At 40.1% G+C, this 24,397-nt stretch overlaps 1 long non-coding RNA gene across 1 annotated transcript; it reads right to left on the bottom strand.

Annotated features, from left to right (window-relative positions):
• Nucleotides 1–17,819: 17,819 nt before the first annotated feature.
• Nucleotides 17,820–23,865, bottom strand: LOC143112837 (uncharacterized). The gene is made up of 7 exons (XR_012984800.1): nucleotides 23,655–23,865; nucleotides 23,230–23,261; nucleotides 22,615–22,723; nucleotides 20,005–20,167; nucleotides 19,693–19,826; nucleotides 18,360–18,428; nucleotides 17,820–17,881 (listed from the first exon to the last, which is right to left on the bottom strand). It is a non-coding gene; the product is annotated as an uncharacterized LOC143112837 (long non-coding RNA).
• Between the last annotated feature and the right edge of the window lie 532 nt (nucleotides 23,866–24,397).

Genomic DNA, 24,397 nt, shown 5'->3' with positions numbered 1-24,397 from the left:
AAGGAATTTAAAGGTGTGGTTCAGGATTTTGGACATAGGACCTTCATTTCCAAGTTAGCAAGTGTGATATTTATCAGTGGAGACCGTTTTAAACATATTTCATCCAGTCCTTCTAGTTGCAGAGTTCGCAGGTGCTAGGCTAGCGCAAGTCATCCGTATGTGTTAGCCTGCCACTAAAAACAGTCTTACCCACTCCACAGTACACCCGAGGCAAATTAATTATAACGCCAGACTTTCGATGTAAATGTCTGTGTTGATAGTTTTATTTCTAACATTATTCTATCCTTGCATTTTAAATGATCGCATCACATTTTGAGGGACTAGTTTCTAAGCAGCGGCAGAATTTTACTTGCTCTGGTTAGTAGTACTGCGCCGAAAAGTAAACAGAGAAGCGCACTCCAATCGGGACACCTAGTAGTAGCCTAGGTAATATCAGTCCGCCGCTGCCGCTGCCGTTGCTTATATGCCTACTACCAACTTCAGGGAACAAAGTATAACTATTGCAATGCAATGCAAGGGTAATTTTATTTCTAACAGTATTCTATCAACACAGACATTTACATCGATAGTCTGGTGTTATAATTGATATGCCTCGGGTGCACTGTGGAGTGGGTAAGACTGTTTTTACTGGCAGGCTAACACATACTGTTGACTTGCAACTCTGCAACTAGAAGGACTGGATAAAACGTGCTGAAAACAGTCTCCACTGATAAATATCACACTTGCTAACTTGAAAATGAGGTTCTATGTCTAGAATCCTGACCCACCCCTTTGAAAAGGCACGGAATACACTCAGCTACTGCCAAACACTTAAAATTGAGGGACTGTAAAAACATCACCTGTGGGGACCAATTGAAAAAGTACTACACACACAAAGTTGTGGGGACCAACTAAAGGCATCTCAAGCGGTCCTACACACACTTCACTTCAATAAAACAGTTAGAATCAAAGTGAGGTAGGATAAAACATGAGTTGTGGGGACCAATTGAAAAAGTCCTACACACACAAAGTTGTGGGGACCAACTAAAGGCATCTCAAGCGGTCCTACACACACTTCACTTCAATAAAACAGTTAGAATCAAAGTGAGGTAGGATAAAACATCAGTTGTGGGGACCAATTGATAGAATTCAAAAAGCCCTGGCCTACTCTCAGCTTCAATAGGATATATCAGTTGTTGGAATCAAGTGAAAGAAAAGACTACATATATTGTAAGACAAAGGGGAAGAAATTGTATGCTATAAACTGTACCCAAAGGTTACGTTACTTAGGCTGGCTACGTAGTGCTAACAGACTAATCATGATTATGTTACCTGAGTGGCACATGTTGGGAGGTCACTGCTAGAAGGCACATTTTCCAGGCTGCAAGTGGCATCCTCACCCTTGATAAGAAGAGAAATACATGTGCACAAAGTGTTAACATGTACCCTATGAATAGACCGTCAGTCATAACAACCTTCTAAACACCTTCACCTTGCACTTAGATTTGTATCTTTTTTTAAAACAGTGCATGTATGCTATAAACTGTACCCATTGCTAATGTTACTTAGGCTAGCAAAGTAGTGCTAACAGACATACAAGCAGCCTCTCTCATGAGATGACAAGAATGGTTACTTTCTGCCTGGCATTTTCTCTCTCCTAGTATGATGCAGTAAAAGTTGCATGTAATTCAAATTAGTGGCTAACTAGCTAGTTAGCAATAGTTTACATACAGCTCCAGGAGTTATGTTACAGTGAGCAGAACGATAGCTGGACAAACTAGTTTCACATGAGGTGTAAGCACCAGCGCTATTACTGTGGCCCTAGCCTACCTAATGACCGTCAAATTCTGCTTCACAATACTATTTCCACAACAGGCAAAGACTGATTATGTTACCTGAGTGGCAGATGTTGGGAGGTCACTGGTAGAAGACACATTTTCCAGGCTGCAAGTGGCATCCTCACCCTTGATAAGAAGAGAAAGACATGGGCACAAAGTGTTAACGTGTACCTTATAAATAGACCGTCAGTCATAACAACCTTCTAAACACTTTCACCTTGCACTTAAATTGCCATCTTTCATTATTTTATTTAACATGAGTTATAGGCACCGGGTGCAAGAAACCATGAAGGCCCTACACACAAACCTGACTTCAATATGATAATTAGTAGCAAGTTAAGAAAGGATAAAGCATTAGTTGTGGGGACTAAGTGAAAGAAATCTTAAAAAACCTACAAACCCTACACACAAACATACTCAACTTCAATAATGACAATGCATAGGAAGCTGAGGTAGAATAAATGATCAGTTGTGAAGACCATACAAAGGAATTTAAAGGTGTGGTTCAGGATTTTGGACATAGGACCTTCATTTCCAAGTTAGCAAGTGTGATATTTATCAGTGGAGACCGTTTTAAACATATTTCATCCAGTCCTTCTAGTTGCAGAGTTCGCAGGTGCTAGGCTAGCGCAAGTCATCCGTATGTGTTAGCCTGCCACTAAAAACAGTCTTACCCACTCCACAGTACACCCGAGGCAAATTAATTATAACGCCAGACTTTCGATGTAAATGTCTGTGTTGATAGTTTTATTTCTAACATTATTCTATCCTTGCATTTTAAATGATCGCATCACATTTTGAGGGACTAGTTTCTAAGCAGCGGCAGAATTTTACTTGCTCTGGTTAGTAGTACTGCGCCGAAAAGTAAACAGAGAAGCGCACTCCAATCGGGACACCTAGTAGTAGCCTAGGTAATATCAGTCCGCCGCTGCCGCTGCCGTTGCTTATATGCCTACTACCAACTTCAGGGAACAAAGTATAACTATTGCAATGCAATGCAAGGGTAATTTTATTTCTAACAGTATTCTATCAACACAGACATTTACATCGATAGTCTGGTGTTATAATTGATATGCCTCGGGTGCACTGTGGAGTGGGTAAGACTGTTTTTACTGGCAGGCTAACACATACTGTTGACTTGCAACTCTGCAACTAGAAGGACTGGATAAAACGTGCTGAAAACAGTCTCCACTGATAAATATCACACTTGCTAACTTGAAAATGAGGTTCTATGTCTAGAATCCTGACCCACCCCTTTGAAAAGGCACGGAATACACTCAGCTACTGCCAAACACTTAAAATTGAGGGACTGTAAAAACATCACCTGTGGGGACCAATTGAAAAAGTACTACACACACAAAGTTGTGGGGACCAACTAAAGGCATCTCAAGCGGTCCTACACACACTTCACTTCAATAAAACAGTTAGAATCAAAGTGAGGTAGGATAAAACATGAGTTGTGGGGACCAATTGAAAAAGTCCTACACACACAAAGTTGTGGGGACCAACTAAAGGCATCTCAAGCGGTCCTACACACACTTCACTTCAATAAAACAGTTAGAATCAAAGTGAGGTAGGATAAAACATCAGTTGTGGGGACCAATTGATAGAATTCAAAAAGCCCTGGCCTACTCTCAGCTTCAATAGGATATATCAGTTGTTGGAATCAAGTGAAAGAAAAGACTACATATATTGTAAGACAAAGGGGAAGAAATTGTATGCTATAAACTGTACCCAAAGGTTACGTTACTTAGGCTGGCTACGTAGTGCTAACAGACTAATCATGATTATGTTACCTGAGTGGCACATGTTGGGAGGTCACTGCTAGAAGGCACATTTTCCAGGCTGCAAGTGGCATCCTCACCCTTGATAAGAAGAGAAATACATGTGCACAAAGTGTTAACATGTACCCTATGAATAGACCGTCAGTCATAACAACCTTCTAAACACCTTCACCTTGCACTTAGATTTGTATCTTTTTTTAAAACAGTGCATGTATGCTATAAACTGTACCCATTGCTAATGTTACTTAGGCTAGCAAAGTAGTGCTAACAGACATACAAGCAGCCTCTCTCATGAGATGACAAGAATGGTTACTTTCTGCCTGGCATTTTCTCTCTCCTAGTATGATGCAGTAAAAGTTGCATGTAATTCAAATTAGTGGCTAACTAGCTAGTTAGCAATAGTTTACATACAGCTCCAGGAGTTATGTTACAGTGAGCAGAACGATAGCTGGACAAACTAGTTTCACATGAGGTGTAAGCACCAGCGCTATTACTGTGGCCCTAGCCTACCTAATGACCGTCAAATTCTGCTTCACAATACTATTTCCACAACAGGCAAAGACTGATTATGTTACCTGAGTGGCAGATGTTGGGAGGTCACTGGTAGAAGACACATTTTCCAGGCTGCAAGTGGCATCCTCACCCTTGATAAGAAGAGAAAGACATGGGCACAAAGTGTTAACGTGTACCTTATAAATAGACCGTCAGTCATAACAACCTTCTAAACACTTTCACCTTGCACTTAAATTGCCATCTTTCATTATTTTATTTAACATGAGTTATAGGCACCGGGTGCAAGAAACCATGAAGGCCCTACACACAAACCTGACTTCAATATGATAATTAGTAGCAAGTTAAGAAAGGATAAAGCATTAGTTGTGGGGACTAAGTGAAAGAAATCTTAAAAAACCTACAAACCCTACACACAAACATACTCAACTTCAATAATGACAATGCATAGGAAGCTGAGGTAGAATAAATGATCAGTTGTGAAGACCATACAAAGGAATTTAAAGGTGTGGTTCAGGATTTTGGACATAGGACCTTCATTTCCAAGTTAGCAAGTGTGATATTTATCAGTGGAGACCGTTTTAAACATATTTCATCCAGTCCTTCTAGTTGCAGAGTTCGCAGGTGCTAGGCTAGCGCAAGTCATCCGTATGTGTTAGCCTGCCACTAAAAACAGTCTTACCCACTCCACAGTACACCCGAGGCAAATTAATTATAACGCCAGACTTTCGATGTAAATGTCTGTGTTGATAGTTTTATTTCTAACATTATTCTATCCTTGCATTTTAAATGATCGCATCACATTTTGAGGGACTAGTTTCTAAGCAGCGGCAGAATTTTACTTGCTCTGGTTAGTAGTACTGCGCCGAAAAGTAAACAGAGAAGCGCACTCCAATCGGGACACCTAGTAGTAGCCTAGGTAATATCAGTCCGCCGCTGCCGCTGCCGTTGCTTATATGCCTACTACCAACTTCAGGGAACAAAGTATAACTATTGCAATGCAATGCAAGGGTAATTTTATTTCTAACAGTATTCTATCAACACAGACATTTACATCGATAGTCTGGTGTTATAATTGATATGCCTCGGGTGCACTGTGGAGTGGGTAAGACTGTTTTTACTGGCAGGCTAACACATACTGTTGACTTGCAACTCTGCAACTAGAAGGACTGGATAAAACGTGCTGAAAACAGTCTCCACTGATAAATATCACACTTGCTAACTTGAAAATGAGGTTCTATGTCTAGAATCCTGACCCACCCCTTTGAAAAGGCACGGAATACACTCAGCTACTGCCAAACACTTAAAATTGAGGGACTGTAAAAACATCACCTGTGGGGACCAATTGAAAAAGTACTACACACACAAAGTTGTGGGGACCAACTAAAGGCATCTCAAGCGGTCCTACACACACTTCACTTCAATAAAACAGTTAGAATCAAAGTGAGGTAGGATAAAACATGAGTTGTGGGGACCAATTGAAAAAGTCCTACACACACAAAGTTGTGGGGACCAACTAAAGGCATCTCAAGCGGTCCTACACACACTTCACTTCAATAAAACAGTTAGAATCAAAGTGAGGTAGGATAAAACATCAGTTGTGGGGACCAATTGATAGAATTCAAAAAGCCCTGGCCTACTCTCAGCTTCAATAGGATATATCAGTTGTTGGAATCAAGTGAAAGAAAAGACTACATATATTGTAAGACAAAGGGGAAGAAATTGTATGCTATAAACTGTACCCAAAGGTTACGTTACTTAGGCTGGCTACGTAGTGCTAACAGACTAATCATGATTATGTTACCTGAGTGGCACATGTTGGGAGGTCACTGCTAGAAGGCACATTTTCCAGGCTGCAAGTGGCATCCTCACCCTTGATAAGAAGAGAAATACATGTGCACAAAGTGTTAACATGTACCCTATGAATAGACCGTCAGTCATAACAACCTTCTAAACACCTTCACCTTGCACTTAGATTTGTATCTTTTTTTAAAACAGTGCATGTATGCTATAAACTGTACCCATTGCTAATGTTACTTAGGCTAGCAAAGTAGTGCTAACAGACATACAAGCAGCCTCTCTCATGAGATGACAAGAATGGTTACTTTCTGCCTGGCATTTTCTCTCTCCTAGTATGATGCAGTAAAAGTTGCATGTAATTCAAATTAGTGGCTAACTAGCTAGTTAGCAATAGTTTACATACAGCTCCAGGAGTTATGTTACAGTGAGCAGAACGATAGCTGGACAAACTAGTTTCACATGAGGTGTAAGCACCAGCGCTATTACTGTGGCCCTAGCCTACCTAATGACCGTCAAATTCTGCTTCACAATACTATTTCCACAACAGGCAAAGACTGATTATGTTACCTGAGTGGCAGATGTTGGGAGGTCACTGGTAGAAGACACATTTTCCAGGCTGCAAGTGGCATCCTCACCCTTGATAAGAAGAGAAAGACATGGGCACAAAGTGTTAACGTGTACCTTATAAATAGACCGTCAGTCATAACAACCTTCTAAACACTTTCACCTTGCACTTAAATTGCCATCTTTCATTATTTTATTTAACATGAGTTATAGGCACCGGGTGCAAGAAACCATGAAGGCCCTACACACAAACCTGACTTCAATATGATAATTAGTAGCAAGTTAAGAAAGGATAAAGCATTAGTTGTGGGGACTAAGTGAAAGAAATCTTAAAAAACCTACAAACCCTACACACAAACATACTCAACTTCAATAATGACAATGCATAGGAAGCTGAGGTAGAATAAATGATCAGTTGTGAAGACCATACAAAGGAATTTAAAGGTGTGGTTCAGGATTTTGGACATAGGACCTTCATTTCCAAGTTAGCAAGTGTGATATTTATCAGTGGAGACCGTTTTAAACATATTTCATCCAGTCCTTCTAGTTGCAGAGTTCGCAGGTGCTAGGCTAGCGCAAGTCATCCGTATGTGTTAGCCTGCCACTAAAAACAGTCTTACCCACTCCACAGTACACCCGAGGCAAATTAATTATAACGCCAGACTTTCGATGTAAATGTCTGTGTTGATAGTTTTATTTCTAACATTATTCTATCCTTGCATTTTAAATGATCGCATCACATTTTGAGGGACTAGTTTCTAAGCAGCGGCAGAATTTTACTTGCTCTGGTTAGTAGTACTGCGCCGAAAAGTAAACAGAGAAGCGCACTCCAATCGGGACACCTAGTAGTAGCCTAGGTAATATCAGTCCGCCGCTGCCGCTGCCGTTGCTTATATGCCTACTACCAACTTCAGGGAACAAAGTATAACTATTGCAATGCAATGCAAGGGTAATTTTATTTCTAACAGTATTCTATCAACACAGACATTTACATCGATAGTCTGGTGTTATAATTGATATGCCTCGGGTGCACTGTGGAGTGGGTAAGACTGTTTTTACTGGCAGGCTAACACATACTGTTGACTTGCAACTCTGCAACTAGAAGGACTGGATAAAACGTGCTGAAAACAGTCTCCACTGATAAATATCACACTTGCTAACTTGAAAATGAGGTTCTATGTCTAGAATCCTGACCCACCCCTTTGAAAAGGCACGGAATACACTCAGCTACTGCCAAACACTTAAAATTGAGGGACTGTAAAAACATCACCTGTGGGGACCAATTGAAAAAGTACTACACACACAAAGTTGTGGGGACCAACTAAAGGCATCTCAAGCGGTCCTACACACACTTCACTTCAATAAAACAGTTAGAATCAAAGTGAGGTAGGATAAAACATGAGTTGTGGGGACCAATTGAAAAAGTCCTACACACACAAAGTTGTGGGGACCAACTAAAGGCATCTCAAGCGGTCCTACACACACTTCACTTCAATAAAACAGTTAGAATCAAAGTGAGGTAGGATAAAACATCAGTTGTGGGGACCAATTGATAGAATTCAAAAAGCCCTGGCCTACTCTCAGCTTCAATAGGATATATCAGTTGTTGGAATCAAGTGAAAGAAAAGACTACATATATTGTAAGACAAAGGGGAAGAAATTGTATGCTATAAACTGTACCCAAAGGTTACGTTACTTAGGCTGGCTACGTAGTGCTAACAGACTAATCATGATTATGTTACCTGAGTGGCACATGTTGGGAGGTCACTGCTAGAAGGCACATTTTCCAGGCTGCAAGTGGCATCCTCACCCTTGATAAGAAGAGAAATACATGTGCACAAAGTGTTAACATGTACCCTATGAATAGACCGTCAGTCATAACAACCTTCTAAACACCTTCACCTTGCACTTAGATTTGTATCTTTTTTTAAAACAGTGCATGTATGCTATAAACTGTACCCATTGCTAATGTTACTTAGGCTAGCAAAGTAGTGCTAACAGACATACAAGCAGCCTCTCTCATGAGATGACAAGAATGGTTACTTTCTGCCTGGCATTTTCTCTCTCCTAGTATGATGCAGTAAAAGTTGCATGTAATTCAAATTAGTGGCTAACTAGCTAGTTAGCAATAGTTTACATACAGCTCCAGGAGTTATGTTACAGTGAGCAGAACGATAGCTGGACAAACTAGTTTCACATGAGGTGTAAGCACCAGCGCTATTACTGTGGCCCTAGCCTACCTAATGACCGTCAAATTCTGCTTCACAATACTATTTCCACAACAGGCAAAGACTGATTATGTTACCTGAGTGGCAGATGTTGGGAGGTCACTGGTAGAAGACACATTTTCCAGGCTGCAAGTGGCATCCTCACCCTTGATAAGAAGAGAAAGACATGGGCACAAAGTGTTAACGTGTACCTTATAAATAGACCGTCAGTCATAACAACCTTCTAAACACTTTCACCTTGCACTTAAATTGCCATCTTTCATTATTTTATTTAACATGAGTTATAGGCACCGGGTGCAAGAAACCATGAAGGCCCTACACACAAACCTGACTTCAATATGATAATTAGTAGCAAGTTAAGAAAGGATAAAGCATTAGTTGTGGGGACTAAGTGAAAGAAATCTTAAAAAACCTACAAACCCTACACACAAACATACTCAACTTCAATAATGACAATGCATAGGAAGCTGAGGTAGAATAAATGATCAGTTGTGAAGACCATACAAAGGAATTTAAAGGTGTGGTTCAGGATTTTGGACATAGGACCTTCATTTCCAAGTTAGCAAGTGTGATATTTATCAGTGGAGACCGTTTTAAACATATTTCATCCAGTCCTTCTAGTTGCAGAGTTCGCAGGTGCTAGGCTAGCGCAAGTCATCCGTATGTGTTAGCCTGCCACTAAAAACAGTCTTACCCACTCCACAGTACACCCGAGGCAAATTAATTATAACGCCAGACTTTCGATGTAAATGTCTGTGTTGATAGTTTTATTTCTAACATTATTCTATCCTTGCATTTTAAATGATCGCATTACATTTTGAGGGACTAGTTTCTAAGCAGCGGCAGAATTTTACTTGCTCTGGTTAGTAGTACTGCGCCGAAAAGTAAACAGAGAAGCGCACTCCAATCGGGACACCTAGTAGTAGCCTAGGTAATATCAGTCCGCCGCTGCCGCTGCCGTTGCTTATATGCCTACTACCAACTTCAGGGAACAAAGTATAACTATTGCAATGCAATGCAAGGGTAATTTTATTTCTAACAGTATTCTATCAACACAGACATTTACATCGATAGTCTGGTGTTATAATTGATATGCCTCGGGTGCACTGTGGAGTGGGTAAGACTGTTTTTACTGGCAGGCTAACACATACTGTTGACTTGCAACTCTGCAACTAGAAGGACTGGATAAAACGTGCTGAAAACAGTCTCCACTGATAAATATCACACTTGCTAACTTGAAAATGAGGTTCTATGTCTAGAATCCTGACCCACCCCTTTGAAAAGGCACGGAATACACTCAGCTACTGCCAAACACTTAAAATTGAGGGACTGTAAAAACATCACCTGTGGGGACCAATTGAAAAAGTACTACACACACAAAGTTGTGGGGACCAACTAAAGGCATCTCAAGCGGTCCTACACACACTTCACTTCAATAAAACAGTTAGAATCAAAGTGAGGTAGGATAAAACATGAGTTGTGGGGACCAATTGAAAAAGTCCTACACACACAAAGTTGTGGGGACCAACTAAAGGCATCTCAAGCGGTCCTACACACACTTCACTTCAATAAAACAGTTAGAATCAAAGTGAGGTAGGATAAAACATCAGTTGTGGGGACCAATTGATAGAATTCAAAAAGCCCTGGCCTACTCTCAGCTTCAATAGGATATATCAGTTGTTGGAATCAAGTGAAAGAAAAGACTACATATATTGTAAGACAAAGGGGAAGAAATTGTATGCTATAAACTGTACCCAAAGGTTACGTTACTTAGGCTGGCTACGTAGTGCTAACAGACTAATCATGATTATGTTACCTGAGTGGCACATGTTGGGAGGTCACTGCTAGAAGGCACATTTTCCAGGCTGCAAGTGGCATCCTCACCCTTGATAAGAAGAGAAATACATGTGCACAAAGTGTTAACATGTACCCTATGAATAGACCGTCAGTCATAACAACCTTCTAAACACCTTCACCTTGCACTTAGATTTGTATCTTTTTTTAAAACAGTGCATGTATGCTATAAACTGTACCCATTGCTAATGTTACTTAGGCTAGCAAAGTAGTGCTAACAGACATACAAGCAGCCTCTCTCATGAGATGACAAGAATGGTTACTTTCTGCCTGGCATTTTCTCTCTCCTAGTATGATGCAGTAAAAGTTGCATGTAATTCAAATTAGTGGCTAACTAGCTAGTTAGCAATAGTTTACATACAGCTCCAGGAGTTATGTTACAGTGAGCAGAACGATAGCTGGACAAACTAGTTTCACATGAGGTGTAAGCACCAGCGCTATTACTGTGGCCCTAGCCTACCTAATGACCGTCAAATTCTGCTTCACAATACTATTTCCACAACAGGCAAAGACTGATTATGTTACCTGAGTGGCAGATGTTGGGAGGTCACTGGTAGAAGACACATTTTCCAGGCTGCAAGTGGCATCCTCACCCTTGATAAGAAGAGAAAGACATGGGCACAAAGTGTTAACGTGTACCTTATAAATAGACCGTCAGTCATAACAACCTTCTAAACACTTTCACCTTGCACTTAAATTGCCATCTTTCATTATTTTATTTAACATGAGTTATAGGCACCGGGTGCAAGAAACCATGAAGGCCCTACACACAAACCTGACTTCAATATGATAATTAGTAGCAAGTTAAGAAAGGATAAAGCATTAGTTGTGGGGACTAAGTGAAAGAAATCTTAAAAAACCTACAAACCCTACACACAAACATACTCAACTTCAATAATGACAATGCATAGGAAGCTGAGGTAGAATAAATGATCAGTTGTGAAGACCATACAAAGGAATTTAAAGGTGTGGTTCAGGATTTTGGACATAGGACCTTCATTTCCAAGTTAGCAAGTGTGATATTTATCAGTGGAGACCGTTTTAAACATATTTCATCCAGTCCTTCTAGTTGCAGAGTTCGCAGGTGCTAGGCTAGCGCAAGTCATCCGTATGTGTTAGCCTGCCACTAAAAACAGTCTTACCCACTCCACAGTACACCCGAGGCAAATTAATTATAACGCCAGACTTTCGATGTAAATGTCTGTGTTGATAGTTTTATTTCTAACATTATTCTATCCTTGCATTTTAAATGATCGCATTACATTTTGAGGGACTAGTTTCTAAGCAGCGGCAGAATTTTACTTGCTCTGGTTAGTAGTACTGCGCCGAAAAGTAAACAGAGAAGCGCACTCCAATCGGGACACCTAGTAGTAGCCTAGGTAATATCAGTCCGCCGCTGCCGCTGCCGTTGCTTATATGCCTACTACCAACTTCAGGGAACAAAGTATAACTATTGCAATGCAATGCAAGGGTAATTTTATTTCTAACAGTATTCTATCAACACAGACATTTACATCGATAGTCTGGTGTTATAATTGATATGCCTCGGGTGCACTGTGGAGTGGGTAAGACTGTTTTTAGTGGCAGGCTAACACATACTGTTGACTTGCAACTCTGCAACTAGAAGGACTGGATAAAACGTGCTGAAAACAGTCTCCACTGATAAATATCACACTTGCTAACTTGAAAATGAGGTTCTATGTCTAGAATCCTGACCCACCCCTTTGAAAAGGCACGGAATACACTCAGCTACTGCCAAACACTTAAAATTGAGGGACTGTAAAAACATCACCTGTGGGGACCAATTGAAAAAGTACTACACACACAAAGTTGTGGGGACCAACTAAAGGCATCTCAAGCGGTCCTACACACACTTCACTTCAATAAAACAGTTAGAATCAAAGTGAGGTAGGATAAAACATGAGTTGTGGGGACCAATTGAAAAAGTCCTACACACACAAAGTTGTGGGGACCAACTAAAGGCATCTCAAGCGGTCCTACACACACTTCACTTCAATAAAACAGTTAGAATCAAAGTGAGGTAGGATAAAACATCAGTTGTGGGGACCAATTGATAGAATTCAAAAAGCCCTGGCCTACTCTCAGCTTCAATAGGATATATCAGTTGTTGGAATCAAGTGAAAGAAAAGACTACATATATTGTAAGACAAAGGGGAAGAAATTGTATGCTATAAACTGTACCCAAAGGTTACGTTACTTAGGCTGGCTACGTAGTGCTAACAGACTAATCATGATTATGTTACCTGAGTGGCACATGTTGGGAGGTCACTGCTAGAAGGCACATTTTCCAGGCTGCAAGTGGCATCCTCACCCTTGATAAGAAGAGAAATACATGTGCACAAAGTGTTAACATGTACCCTATGAATAGACCGTCAGTCATAACAACCTTCTAAACACCTTGCACTTAGATTTGTATCTTTTTTTAAAACAGTGCATGTATGCTATAAACTGTACCCATTGCTAATGTTACTTAGGCTAGCAAAGTAGTGCTAACAGACATACAAGCAGCCTCTCTCATGAGATGACAAGAATGGTTACTTTCTGCCTGGCATTTTCTCTCTCCTAGTATGATGCAGTAAAAGTTGCATGTAATTCAAATTAGTGGCTAACTAGCTAGTTAGCAATAGTTTACATACAGCTCCAGGAGTTATGTTACAGTGAGCAGAACGATAGCTGGACAAACTAGTTTCACATGAGGTGTAAGCACCAGCGCTATTACTGTGGCCCTAGCCTACCTAATGACCGTCAAATTCTGCTTCACAATACTATTTCCACAACAGGCAAAGACTGATTATGTTACCTGAGTGGCAGATGTTGGGAGGTCACTGGTAGAAGACACATTTTCCAGGCTGCAAGTGGCATCCTCACCCTTGATAAGAAGAGAAAGACATGGGCACAAAGTGTTAACGTGTACCTTATAAATAGACCGTCAGTTATAACAACCTTCTAAACACTTTCACCTTGCACTTAGATTGCCATCTTTCATTATTTTATTTAACATGAGTTATAGGGACCGGGTGCAAGAAACCATGAAGGCCCTACACACAAACCTGACTTCAATATGATAATTAGAAGCAAGTTAAGAAAGGATAAAGCATTAGTTGTGGGGACTAAGTGAAAGAAATCTTAAAAAACCTACAAACCCTACACACAAACATACTCAACTTCAATAATGACAATGCATAGCAAGCTGAGGTACAATAAATGATCAGTTGTGAAGACCATACAAAGGAATTTAAAGGTGTGGTTCAGGATTTTGGACATAGGACCTTCATTTCCAAGTTAGCAAGTGTGATATTTATCAGTGGAGACCGTTTTAAACATATTTCATCCAGTCCTTCTAGTTGCAGAGTTCGCAGGTGCTAGGCTAGCGCAAGTCATCCGTATGTGTTAGCCTGCCACTAAAAACAGTCTTACCCACTCCACAGTACACCCGAGGCAAATAAATTATAACGCCAGACTTTCGATGTAAATGTCTGTGTTGATAGTTTTATTTCTAACATTATTCTATCCTTGCATTTTAAATGATCGCATTACATTTTGAGGGACTAGTTTCTAAGCAGCGGCAGAATTTTACTTGCTGTGGTTAGTAGTACTGCGCCAAAAAGTAAACAGAGAAGCGCACTCCAATCGGGACACCTAGTAGTAGCCTAGGTAATATCAGTCCGCCGCTGCCGCTGCCGTTGCTTATATGCCTACTACCAACTTCAGGGAACAAAGTATAACTATTGCAATGCAATGCAAGGGTAATTTTATTTCTAACAGTATTCTATCAACACAGACATTTACATCGATAGTCTGGTGTTATAATTGATATGCCTCGGGTGCACTGTGGAGTGGGTAAGACTGTTTTTAGTGGCAGGCTAACACATACTGTTGACTTGCAACTCTGCAACTAGAAGGACTGGATAAAACGTGCTGAAAACAGTCTCCACTGATAAATATCACACTTGCTAACTTGAAAATGAGGTTCTATGTCTAGAATCCTGACCCACCCCTTTGAAAAGGCACGGAATACACTCAGCTACTGCCAAACACTTAAAATTGAGGGACTGTAAAAACATCACTTGTGGGGACCAATTGAAAAAGTCCTACACACACAAAGTTGTGGGGACCAACTAAAGGCATCTCAAGCGGTCCTACACACACTTCACTTCAATAAAACAGTTAGAATCAAAGTGAGGTAGGATAAAACATGAGTTGTGGGAACCAATTGAAAAAGTCCTACACACACAAAGTTGTGGGGACCAACTAAAGGCATCTCAAGCGGTCCTACACACACTTCACTTCAATAAAACAGTTAAAATCAAAGTGAGGTAGGATAAAACATCAGTTGTGGGGACCAAATGAAAAGGTCCTACACACACAAAGTTGTGGGGTCCAACTAAAGGCATCTCAAGCGGTCCTACACACACTTCACTTCAATAAAACAGTTAGAATCAAAGTGAGGTAGGATAAAACATCAGTTGTGGGGACCAATTGATAGAATTAAAAAAGCCCTGGCCTACTCTCAGCTTCAATAGGATATATCAGTTGTTGGAATCAAGTGAAAGAAAAGACTACATATATTGTAAGACAAAGGGGAAGAAATTGTATGCTATAAACTGTACCCAAAGGTTACGTTACTTAGGCTGGCTACGTAGTGCTAACAGACTAATCATGATTATGTTACCTGAGTGGCACATGTTGGGAGGTCACTGCTAGAAGGCACATTTTCCAGGCTGCAAGTGGCATCCTCACCCTTGATAAGAAGAGAAATACATGTGCACAAAGTGTTAACATGTACCCTATGAATAGACCGTCAGTCATAACAACCTTCTAAACACCTTCACCTTGCACTTAGATTTGTATCTTTTTTTAAAACAGTGCATGTATGCTATAAACTGTACCCATTGCTAATGTTACTTAGGCTAGCAAAGTAGTGCTAACAGACATATAAGCAGCCTCTCTCATGAGATGACAAGAATGGTTACTTTCTGCCTGGCATTTTCTCTCTCCTAGTATGATGCAGTAAAAGTTGCATGTAATTCAAATTAGTGGCTAACTAGCTAGTTAGCAATAGTTTACATACAGCTCCAGGAGTTATGTTACAGTGAGCAGAACGATAGCTGGACAAACTAGTTTCACATGAGGTGTAAGCACCAGCGCTATTACTGTGGCCCTAGCCTACCTAATGACCGTCAAATTCTGCTTCACAATACTATTTCCACAACAGGCAAAGACTGATTATGTTACCTGAGTGGCAGATGTTGGGAGGTCACTGGTAGAAGACACATTTTCCAGGCTGCAAGTGGCATCCTCACCCTTGATAAGAAGAGAAAGACATGGGCACAAAGTGTTAACGTGTACCTTATAAATAGACCGTCAGTCATAACAACCTTCTAAACACCTTGCACTTAGATTGCCATCTTTCATTATTTTATTTAACATGAGTTATAGGGACCGGGTGCAAGAAACCATGAAGGCCCTACACACAAACCTGACTTCAATATGATAATTAGAAGCAAGTTAAGAAAGGATAAAGCATTAGTTGTGGGGACTAAGTGAAAGAAATCTTAAAAAACCTACAAACCCTACGCACAAACATACTCAACTTCAATAATGACAATGCATAGCAAGCTGAGGTAGAATAAATGATCAGTTGTGAAGACCATACAAAGGAATTTAAAGGTGTGGTTCAGGATTTTGGACATAGGACCTTCATTTCCAAGTTAGCAAGTGTGATATTTATCAGTGGAGACCGTTTTAAACATATTTCATCCAGTCCTTCTAGTTGCAGAGTTCGCAGGTGCTAGGCTAGCGCAAGTCATCCGTATGTGTTAGCCTGCCACTAAAAACAGTCTTACCCACTCCACAGTACACCCGAGGCAAATAAATTATAACGCCAGACTTTCGATGTAAATGTCTGTGTTGATAGTTTTATTTCTAACATTATTCTATCCTTGCATTTTAAATGATCGCATTACATTTTGAGGGACTAGTTTCTAAGCAGCGGCAGAATTTTACTTGCTCTGGTTAGTAGTACTGCGCCGAAAAGTAAACAGAGAAGCGCACTCCAATCGGGACACCTAGTAGTAGCCTAGGTAATATCAGTCCGCCGCTGCCGCTGCCGTTGGTTATATGCCTACTACCAACTTCAGGGAACAAAGTATAACTATTGCAATGCAATGCAAGGGTAATTTTATTTCTAACAGTATTCTATCAACACAGACATTTACATCGATAGTCTGGTGTTATAATTGATATGCCTCGGGTGCACTGTGGAGTGGGTAAGACTGTTTTTACTGGCAGGCTAACACATACTGTTGACTTGCAACTCTGCAACTAGAAGGACTGGATAAAACGTGCTGAAAACAGTCTCCACTGATAAATATCACACTTGCTAACTTGAAAATGAGGTTCTATGTCTAGAATCCTGACCGACCCCTTTGAAAAGGCACGGAATACACTCAGCTACTGCCAAACACTTAAAATTGAGGGACTGTAAAAACATCACTTGTGGGGACCAATTGAAAAAGTCCTACACACACAAAGTTGTGGGGACCAACTAAAGGCATCTCAAGCGGTCCTACACACACTTCACTTCAATAAAACAGTTAGAATCAAAGTGAGGTAGGATAAAACATGAGTTGTGGGAACCAATTGAAAAAGTCCTACACACACAAAGTTGTGGGGACCAACTAAAGGCATCTCAAGCGGTCCTACACACACTTCACTTCAATAAAACAGTTAAAATCAAAGTGAGGTAAGATAAAACATCAGTTGTGGGGACCAAATGAAACAGTCCTACACACACAAAGTTGTGGGGACCAACTAAAGCCATCTCAAGCGGTCCTACACACACTTCACTTCAATAAAACAGATAGAATCAAATTGAGGTAGGATAAAACATGAGTTGTGGGGACCAATTGAAAAAGTCCTACACACACAAAGTTGTGGGGACCAACTAAAGGCATCTCAAGCGGTCCTACACACACTTCACTTCAATAAAACAGTTAGAATCAAAGTGAGGTAGGATAAAACATCAGTTGTGGGGACCAATTGATAGAATTCAAAAAGCCCTGGCCTACTCTCAGCTTCAATAGGATATATCAGTTGTTGGAATCAAGTGAAAGCAAAGACTACATATATTGCAAGACAAAGGGGAAGAAATTGTATGCTATAAACTGTACCCAAAGGTTACGTTACTTAGGCTGGCTACGTAGTGCTAACAGACACATCATGATTATGTTACCTGAGTGGCACATGTTGGGAGGTCACTGCTAGAAGGCACATTTTCCAGGCTGCAAGTGGCATACTCACCCTTGATAAGAAGAGAAATACATGTGCACAAAGTGTTAACATGTACCCTATGAATAGACCGTCAGTCATAACAACCTTCTAAACACCTTCACCTTGCACTTAGATTTGTATCTTTTTTTAAAACAGTGCATGTATGCTATAAACTGTACCCATTGCTAATGTTACTTAGGCTAGCAAAGTAGTGCTAACAGACATACAAGCAGCCTCTCTCATGAGATGACAAGAATGGTTACTTTCTGCCTGGCATTTTCTCTCTCCTAGTATGATGTAATTCAAATTAGTGGCTAACTAGCTAGTTAGCAATAGTTTACATACAGCTCCAGGAGTTATGTTAAAGTGAGCAGAACGATAGCTGGACAAACTAGTTTCACATGAGGTGTAAGCACCAGCGCTATTACTGTGGCCCTAGCCTACCTAATGACCGTCAAATTCTGCTTCACAATACTATTTCCACAACAGGCAAAGACTGATTATGTTACCTGAGTGGCAGATGTTGGGAGGTCACTGGTAGAAGGCACATTTTCCAAGCTGCAAGTGGCAGCCTCACCCTTGATAAGAAGAGAAAGACATGGGCACAAAGTGTTAACGTGTACCTTATAAATAGACCGTCAGTCATAACAACCTTCTAAACACTTTCACCTTGCACTTAGATTGCCATCTTTCATTATTTTATTTAACATGAGTTATAGGGACCGGGTGCAAGAAACCATGAAGGCCCTACACACAAACCTGACTTCAATATGATAATTAGAAGCAAGTTAAGAAAGGATAAAGCATTAGTTGTGGGGACTAAGTGAAAGAAATCTTAAAAAACCTACAAACCCTACACACAAACATACTCAACTTCAATAATGACAATGCATAGCAAGCTGAGGTAGAATAGTTCTAGTTGCAGAGTTCGCAGGTGCTAGGCTAGCGCAAGTGATCAGTATGTGTTAGCCTGCCACTAAAAACAGTCTTACCCACTCCACAGTACACCCGAGGCAAATAAATTATAACACCAGACTATCGATGTAAATGTCTGTGTTCAATAAGCTTAACTATAGCCTTAACTCAAAACAGTTGTTAGGCATATATCATTCTGATCTGTAGAAATGTCACATGCAGCCATGCCTACATTCTGCTTACTGCACATTAATTTTAGGCTAATATATTATGATATTCAGTATTCAGGAATGATATTTTACCCTATCATTCTATTGTTAAAGCAGTCATACCTGCAGGCATTTAATTGGGCTACAGGTTTTCTACAGGAATGGCATGTTGCATAAACTTGCGACGTGTTCCGAATACAGAGTTGTTATTGAAAACTTTGGCGTCAGCAAAACAACTGTGCACCGATGTGTGAATTCAATTTGTTTTATTCTACAGGAACAAGCAAGAGAGCACATTAAGTTGCCTAATGTTGGGGAAGCGCCAGAGATGGCTGAGATTCTCTGAAGGTTACATAACGCAATGCGAATAAACTGTTTCCATCAACTTTATTCGCATTATACCTTATGCGCATCGAGAGTGGATCCACCCCCCCTCTAGCAAATCAAATATTGATGCGCATTCAAAATTTTGATGTGCATTTCACGTTGTTTCCATTCGAATAGATAAAATGTGCATTAGCAAGTTGGATGGAAGCACGCTAACTAAGAAAGGGATCACTCACAGGTTGGGACAGTGATTAATAAAACCATGCAAGCAAAGTACAGGTGTTTGTAAACTGAAAAGCAGTACACAGAAATCGAAGAAAGCTATTATTCTAATTTAAATCTAATAAAGTTATTATTTTAAACAGAAATTGCTAACGCTGCTAGATCTCACCTCATTTCTCCATGGCCAACAAACAGAGATGTGGTTTACCATCAACCTCAATTAACTTCATGCGGCAATTAGGAGTCTTATGGTCATCATTCACCAATCTCCCAAGACTGTTGTCTTCCAATGCTGCGTCAATGCTGGAAAATGCATTAAAATCAACAAGAGCAATTTTTTGAAGGAACACTCCAATTTTTTGAGAAATAGGCTCATTTTCTAACGCCCTAAGAGTTTTACAGTTTTTTTTAATCCAGTTAGTACATTTAGTAAGACCTCTGGAACTGGCAGTAGCACTTTACCTATTAGCCTAAAACTTACCACCACCATTTGCCTTTCCATTTAAAGTCAAACAAAAAGACACAGCAAGCTTTATGGTAGATTTTCCTCCTATGCTGAGCTTCTACTGCATCAATGATTACTCCTCTGTATTCAACCACGAAATCACCCTGCTGGAATGGTGCTAAGGTAAAGACACCACGGCCTGAAAAACAGAATGTGGGTCAGAAATGTACAAAAAACTTCATCAGCATACATGAGCATATAAACTTAGGCCTTAAATCAGGAACCAGTTAGGGCTGGGCGATATGGCTAAAAATAATATTGCAATATTTTTAGTCTATTTGACAATATAGAATATATATCTCAATATTTTGACATTTTCTCAAAAGTGCTTCATGAATTCTCACTTTCACCCTATGTTTTAAATCATGCCAGTATGATAAAGTAGGCTATGATAAATCATACCAGTCCAATCCCTGTAAATTATACCCGCATGAAAAAAATCTTGGTTATTCACAAGTGGTTTCTATTTTAAATTTGCATGTAAAAGCAGAGGTGAAAGTAGTTTTGAATTATTGCCAGTAGCCTACTAGTAAAGTTTCTCATAGGGAAAAGTGTGCATACAACAAAATTCAACACATCTAAATAGGGTACATCAGTTGATTTATTTTAGCCTATTTGCAGAGCATTCATCATGGCCTGTTATTTGGCTTGATCATTCTATATCTGCCTCAATGCTAAGATCTCGTAAATGTAATGTAAAATTCAATCTGGAGGGGAAGCATAGACAAACATTTACCACGAGAAATGCATGTGTGGAGAGTGAGAAGTGCGCATTTGCGCTGTCATTTTCAAACAGTCAGATGTGTACATAGACAGTATCCCTTCTGCCTAAGGCACAGATATCGTTGTAACTTTAATTTGAAGATCGATCCCTTGCTATTTGTGTTGCTTCCATCTATTAACCTAGCTCATTGTTGAACAACACTAGCCTATGCTACCGCTGCTTTTGAACTGAAAGTTAACTTTTTCACATCTACACCTAGATGTCATACACTTTGTACATTTCACATCTACACCTAGATGTCATACACTGTCCGAACTGTTCAGTATTGGTTGGTGAGTGTGTGATGTGCGTTGTTCACGTTGTTACTGAGAGGGAACCCTCAAGATCAGAAACTAGAGGGGTCTAGATACTCTGTATAACTCATTATACTGAAAACAATACCATGGCATATAGTTTCTGATCTTGATATAAGATTAATAACACTTGGTTAGATTGTATTAGATAAGCAGCAGTTTTGCAGTATATTAATACTGTTATCGATGGCCTAAGCTAAAGTCCACAATCTCTTGAAACATAATCTTTGAATCAAGCCATCTTCACTCCATGTTTAAAAGTAACACTTCAAAGCACACGATTATACGCATTATTTTCTAATCTTGAGCATGAACAAGCAAGAAATCGTGTCCTGACTGCAAATCTTACTCAAATTTCCACTAAATAAACGTAGCCACGAGCATAGCCTACTGTAGCTGCTACACAGGCATGACTGGTGTGAAGTCTACAAGTGATTATATACATCACGTCGCCAGCATTTACACATCTATGAAACAAACCTGCCGACGACCAAAGTGTTCGACAAAAAGTTTACAGCGTCTTCTTGAGAGCTCGTCTGTGCTACATACAGTGGCCACTTCATTCACGCCTTCCGTTATTCATGCAGCTCCTTGAAATGTATTGCAACATTGACGTACAACGTATGCCTTCAACGCATGTGAACGAGACAACGACTTTGTTAAAGCCGAATTTATCCACGGTTCAGTTTGAATTACTTGCTGTTAACACGTAAATTACTGTGACTTTTGCTCAGTATCCAAAAACAGCGCACAAGACTGAAACATTAAGCATATTTCTTACCAATAGCGGGGACATGTTTTTGCAGCATGTAGGCGAACTCTCAACAGGTGTAGCCTACATTAACAAGCAAGAAAGCGTCCTGACTGCAAATCTTAGTCAAACCAGTAAATAAACATGTAGTCACGCGCATACACAGGCATGCATGATTACCTCTGGCTTGATGTGAATGTAATACCCGACATCACGTCGCCTTTACACATCAAACAAACATGCGAACGACCAAAGTGTTCGACAAAAGTTCACAGGGTCTTGTGAGCTTGTCTGTGCTATGCCTTCACCGCATGTGAAGGAGACCATTTGTTAACGCCGAATTTATCCACGGTTGAGTCTTACTGTTCACACGCAAATGACTGTGACCTTTGCTCAGTGTAAACAAACAGCACACAGGCTGACACATAAATTAAGCATATTCTTACCACTATCGAGCGGGGACATATGTTAAATGTTTGCAGCATGTCGGCGAACTCTCAACACTTGTACATGATAACACTCTCACTTTATACTGCAACCTACACAACTCAAAACCAGCGCAGAATTACTTGAACAAACAAATTGCTGTAGTCTGTGAACTTGAATATGACACTGCCTGCCTGAAGCTAGTTTTTAAAATAGCGCCTTGTGGAGGAATAAGTAGATCTCAAGACACAACTGAACATCTTTTACAGAGTTCTGAGCTGTTAGCAAACATTTCTGTTTTCCTGCTGTTTCCGGTTTAAAATATTACATACCTTTTTTAGGGCTAATGAACTTAGCTTCCAGCATTTCAGTGTCTCTGCAATTACGTGCATGGTCACATGCTTCGCGCATGGGATTTTGTCTTCGTTGTAGCATGTTAATCTGTAAATGAAGACATTTATATTAAACGATTTGTATCGTGTCAGTTTACCACATTTGGACAGCAGAAGTTATTCCTTCAAGGGAAATGAACTGTTGCTAACTCAATGTGCACCAAATTCGTAATTGCTAGCACATTATGCTGGCTCACTTTTACAATTTACTTAGCCATCTTTGCATATGAGCTGCCTAGCATAATGTGCTAGCAACTACAAACGTGGTGTTAGTTTAACCAATATAACACCAGGTTTTGTGAAAGTATGTCTTAGGAGTAAGGCATAAAAACAAACACAATATTTACGTAGTCAAATTTAACAACCACAACTAGCGTTTACCAACTGCTTTGAAACTGCCTACAGATAAAAAAGACCTGACATCTACTGAAGCTAGCCCACCATGCATTATGTAGCCTTTTGACTTCCCTCGCCCTCATTTGTTTTTTCTTTGTTCAAACATTTCGACTTAATGTGTATAAACTGATACAATATGCTGTAGTAATAGGTATTTACCTTTTGTTGCTGCTGGCATGGTTGTCCTTCCTCTGAAGTTTGAGAAAATGACGATTAGTCAAATGAAGTCTGATAACATTACATTTTCTGAATGCAAAGTTATACTTAACTTACCTTTTTTGTAATGTCAAAACTAGGTATGAGAAGTGTGATATCTACATGCACATAGAATACTATCAAGAACTTTATTCCAGCATTCATAACTCATTTTACCCATATTATACAAGTGCATAATTAAAGAATTCACCATGCTACTCTCAATGATAGGGCAACCATCTTAACATGCAATTTAGCTATAAGCTAGGCTACTTGCTGCTACATGTGCTCCCCTTGACCCTGAACATTAACACTTACAGCAGTTAGGCATGCATTGTTATTTGACAATCTACAATTAACATTTACTCTCGCAATTTAATTAAACTTACTTTTTATCTGTGAAGTTGGATGATGTTCCATAAAATAGTAAAGATCTGTAGAAAAAATATCGCTGTTCCCAAAATGGTGGATGCTTCTTCTTCTGCTTTTGGTTTTCTGGCGGTCTTTCGATGATGCGATCTACTCATTTGCATATTCTGATTTCTCGGATCTGATTGGTAGATGTCCATATGTGTGTGTGTGTGAGAGAGATATGCAGTTACAGTGTCTGGTCATGGGTTGGCGGTACTGAGCACCCCAAAACACACACAAAACACACATTTTCAAAATTTCATGACATATAGGCCAACCTAAAATTTTGTATCTAGGCAGTTGGCAATGTTGTTCTAGGCTCATCTAAAGGAAAAACATAATGGGGACCAAGTGTAAGTCCCCACCATTCCAGCGGTCCCCACCCCGTGACTACTTTGTCAGGTCGAAGTCCCCATTTTGTGATAAAGACAAGCACACACACACATGCACACACACCCACACACACACATGCACACACACACATGCACACACACACACACACACACACACGCACACACACACCCACACACCACCCCCGTGTTCCCCCGCTGTGCTCAGGAGGCCCCTCACACACTCGTCAGGGGGGTAAACAGAAACGCCTCACGCCGTCTGAACGAGGAGCATTTATCAAAGACAATGTAACGATGTTGACTCCCTCCGATGAATATTAATACTCCAGCAGCTCCCTGCACACATAGGGACACTGTATTAAAACTCTCTA

This window comes from Alosa pseudoharengus, unplaced genomic scaffold (genome assembly GCF_046254945.1).
Source record: "Alosa pseudoharengus isolate Yale_2024_CS ecotype anadromous, Long Island Sound unplaced genomic scaffold, YU_APseudo_1.1 YU_APseudo_1.1_scf_1, whole genome shotgun sequence".
Classification (NCBI taxonomy): domain Eukaryota; kingdom Metazoa; phylum Chordata; class Actinopteri; order Clupeiformes; family Clupeidae; genus Alosa; species Alosa pseudoharengus.
Note: the sequence above shows the minus strand (reverse complement) of the source record. Positions and strands in the feature narration are given on the sequence as shown.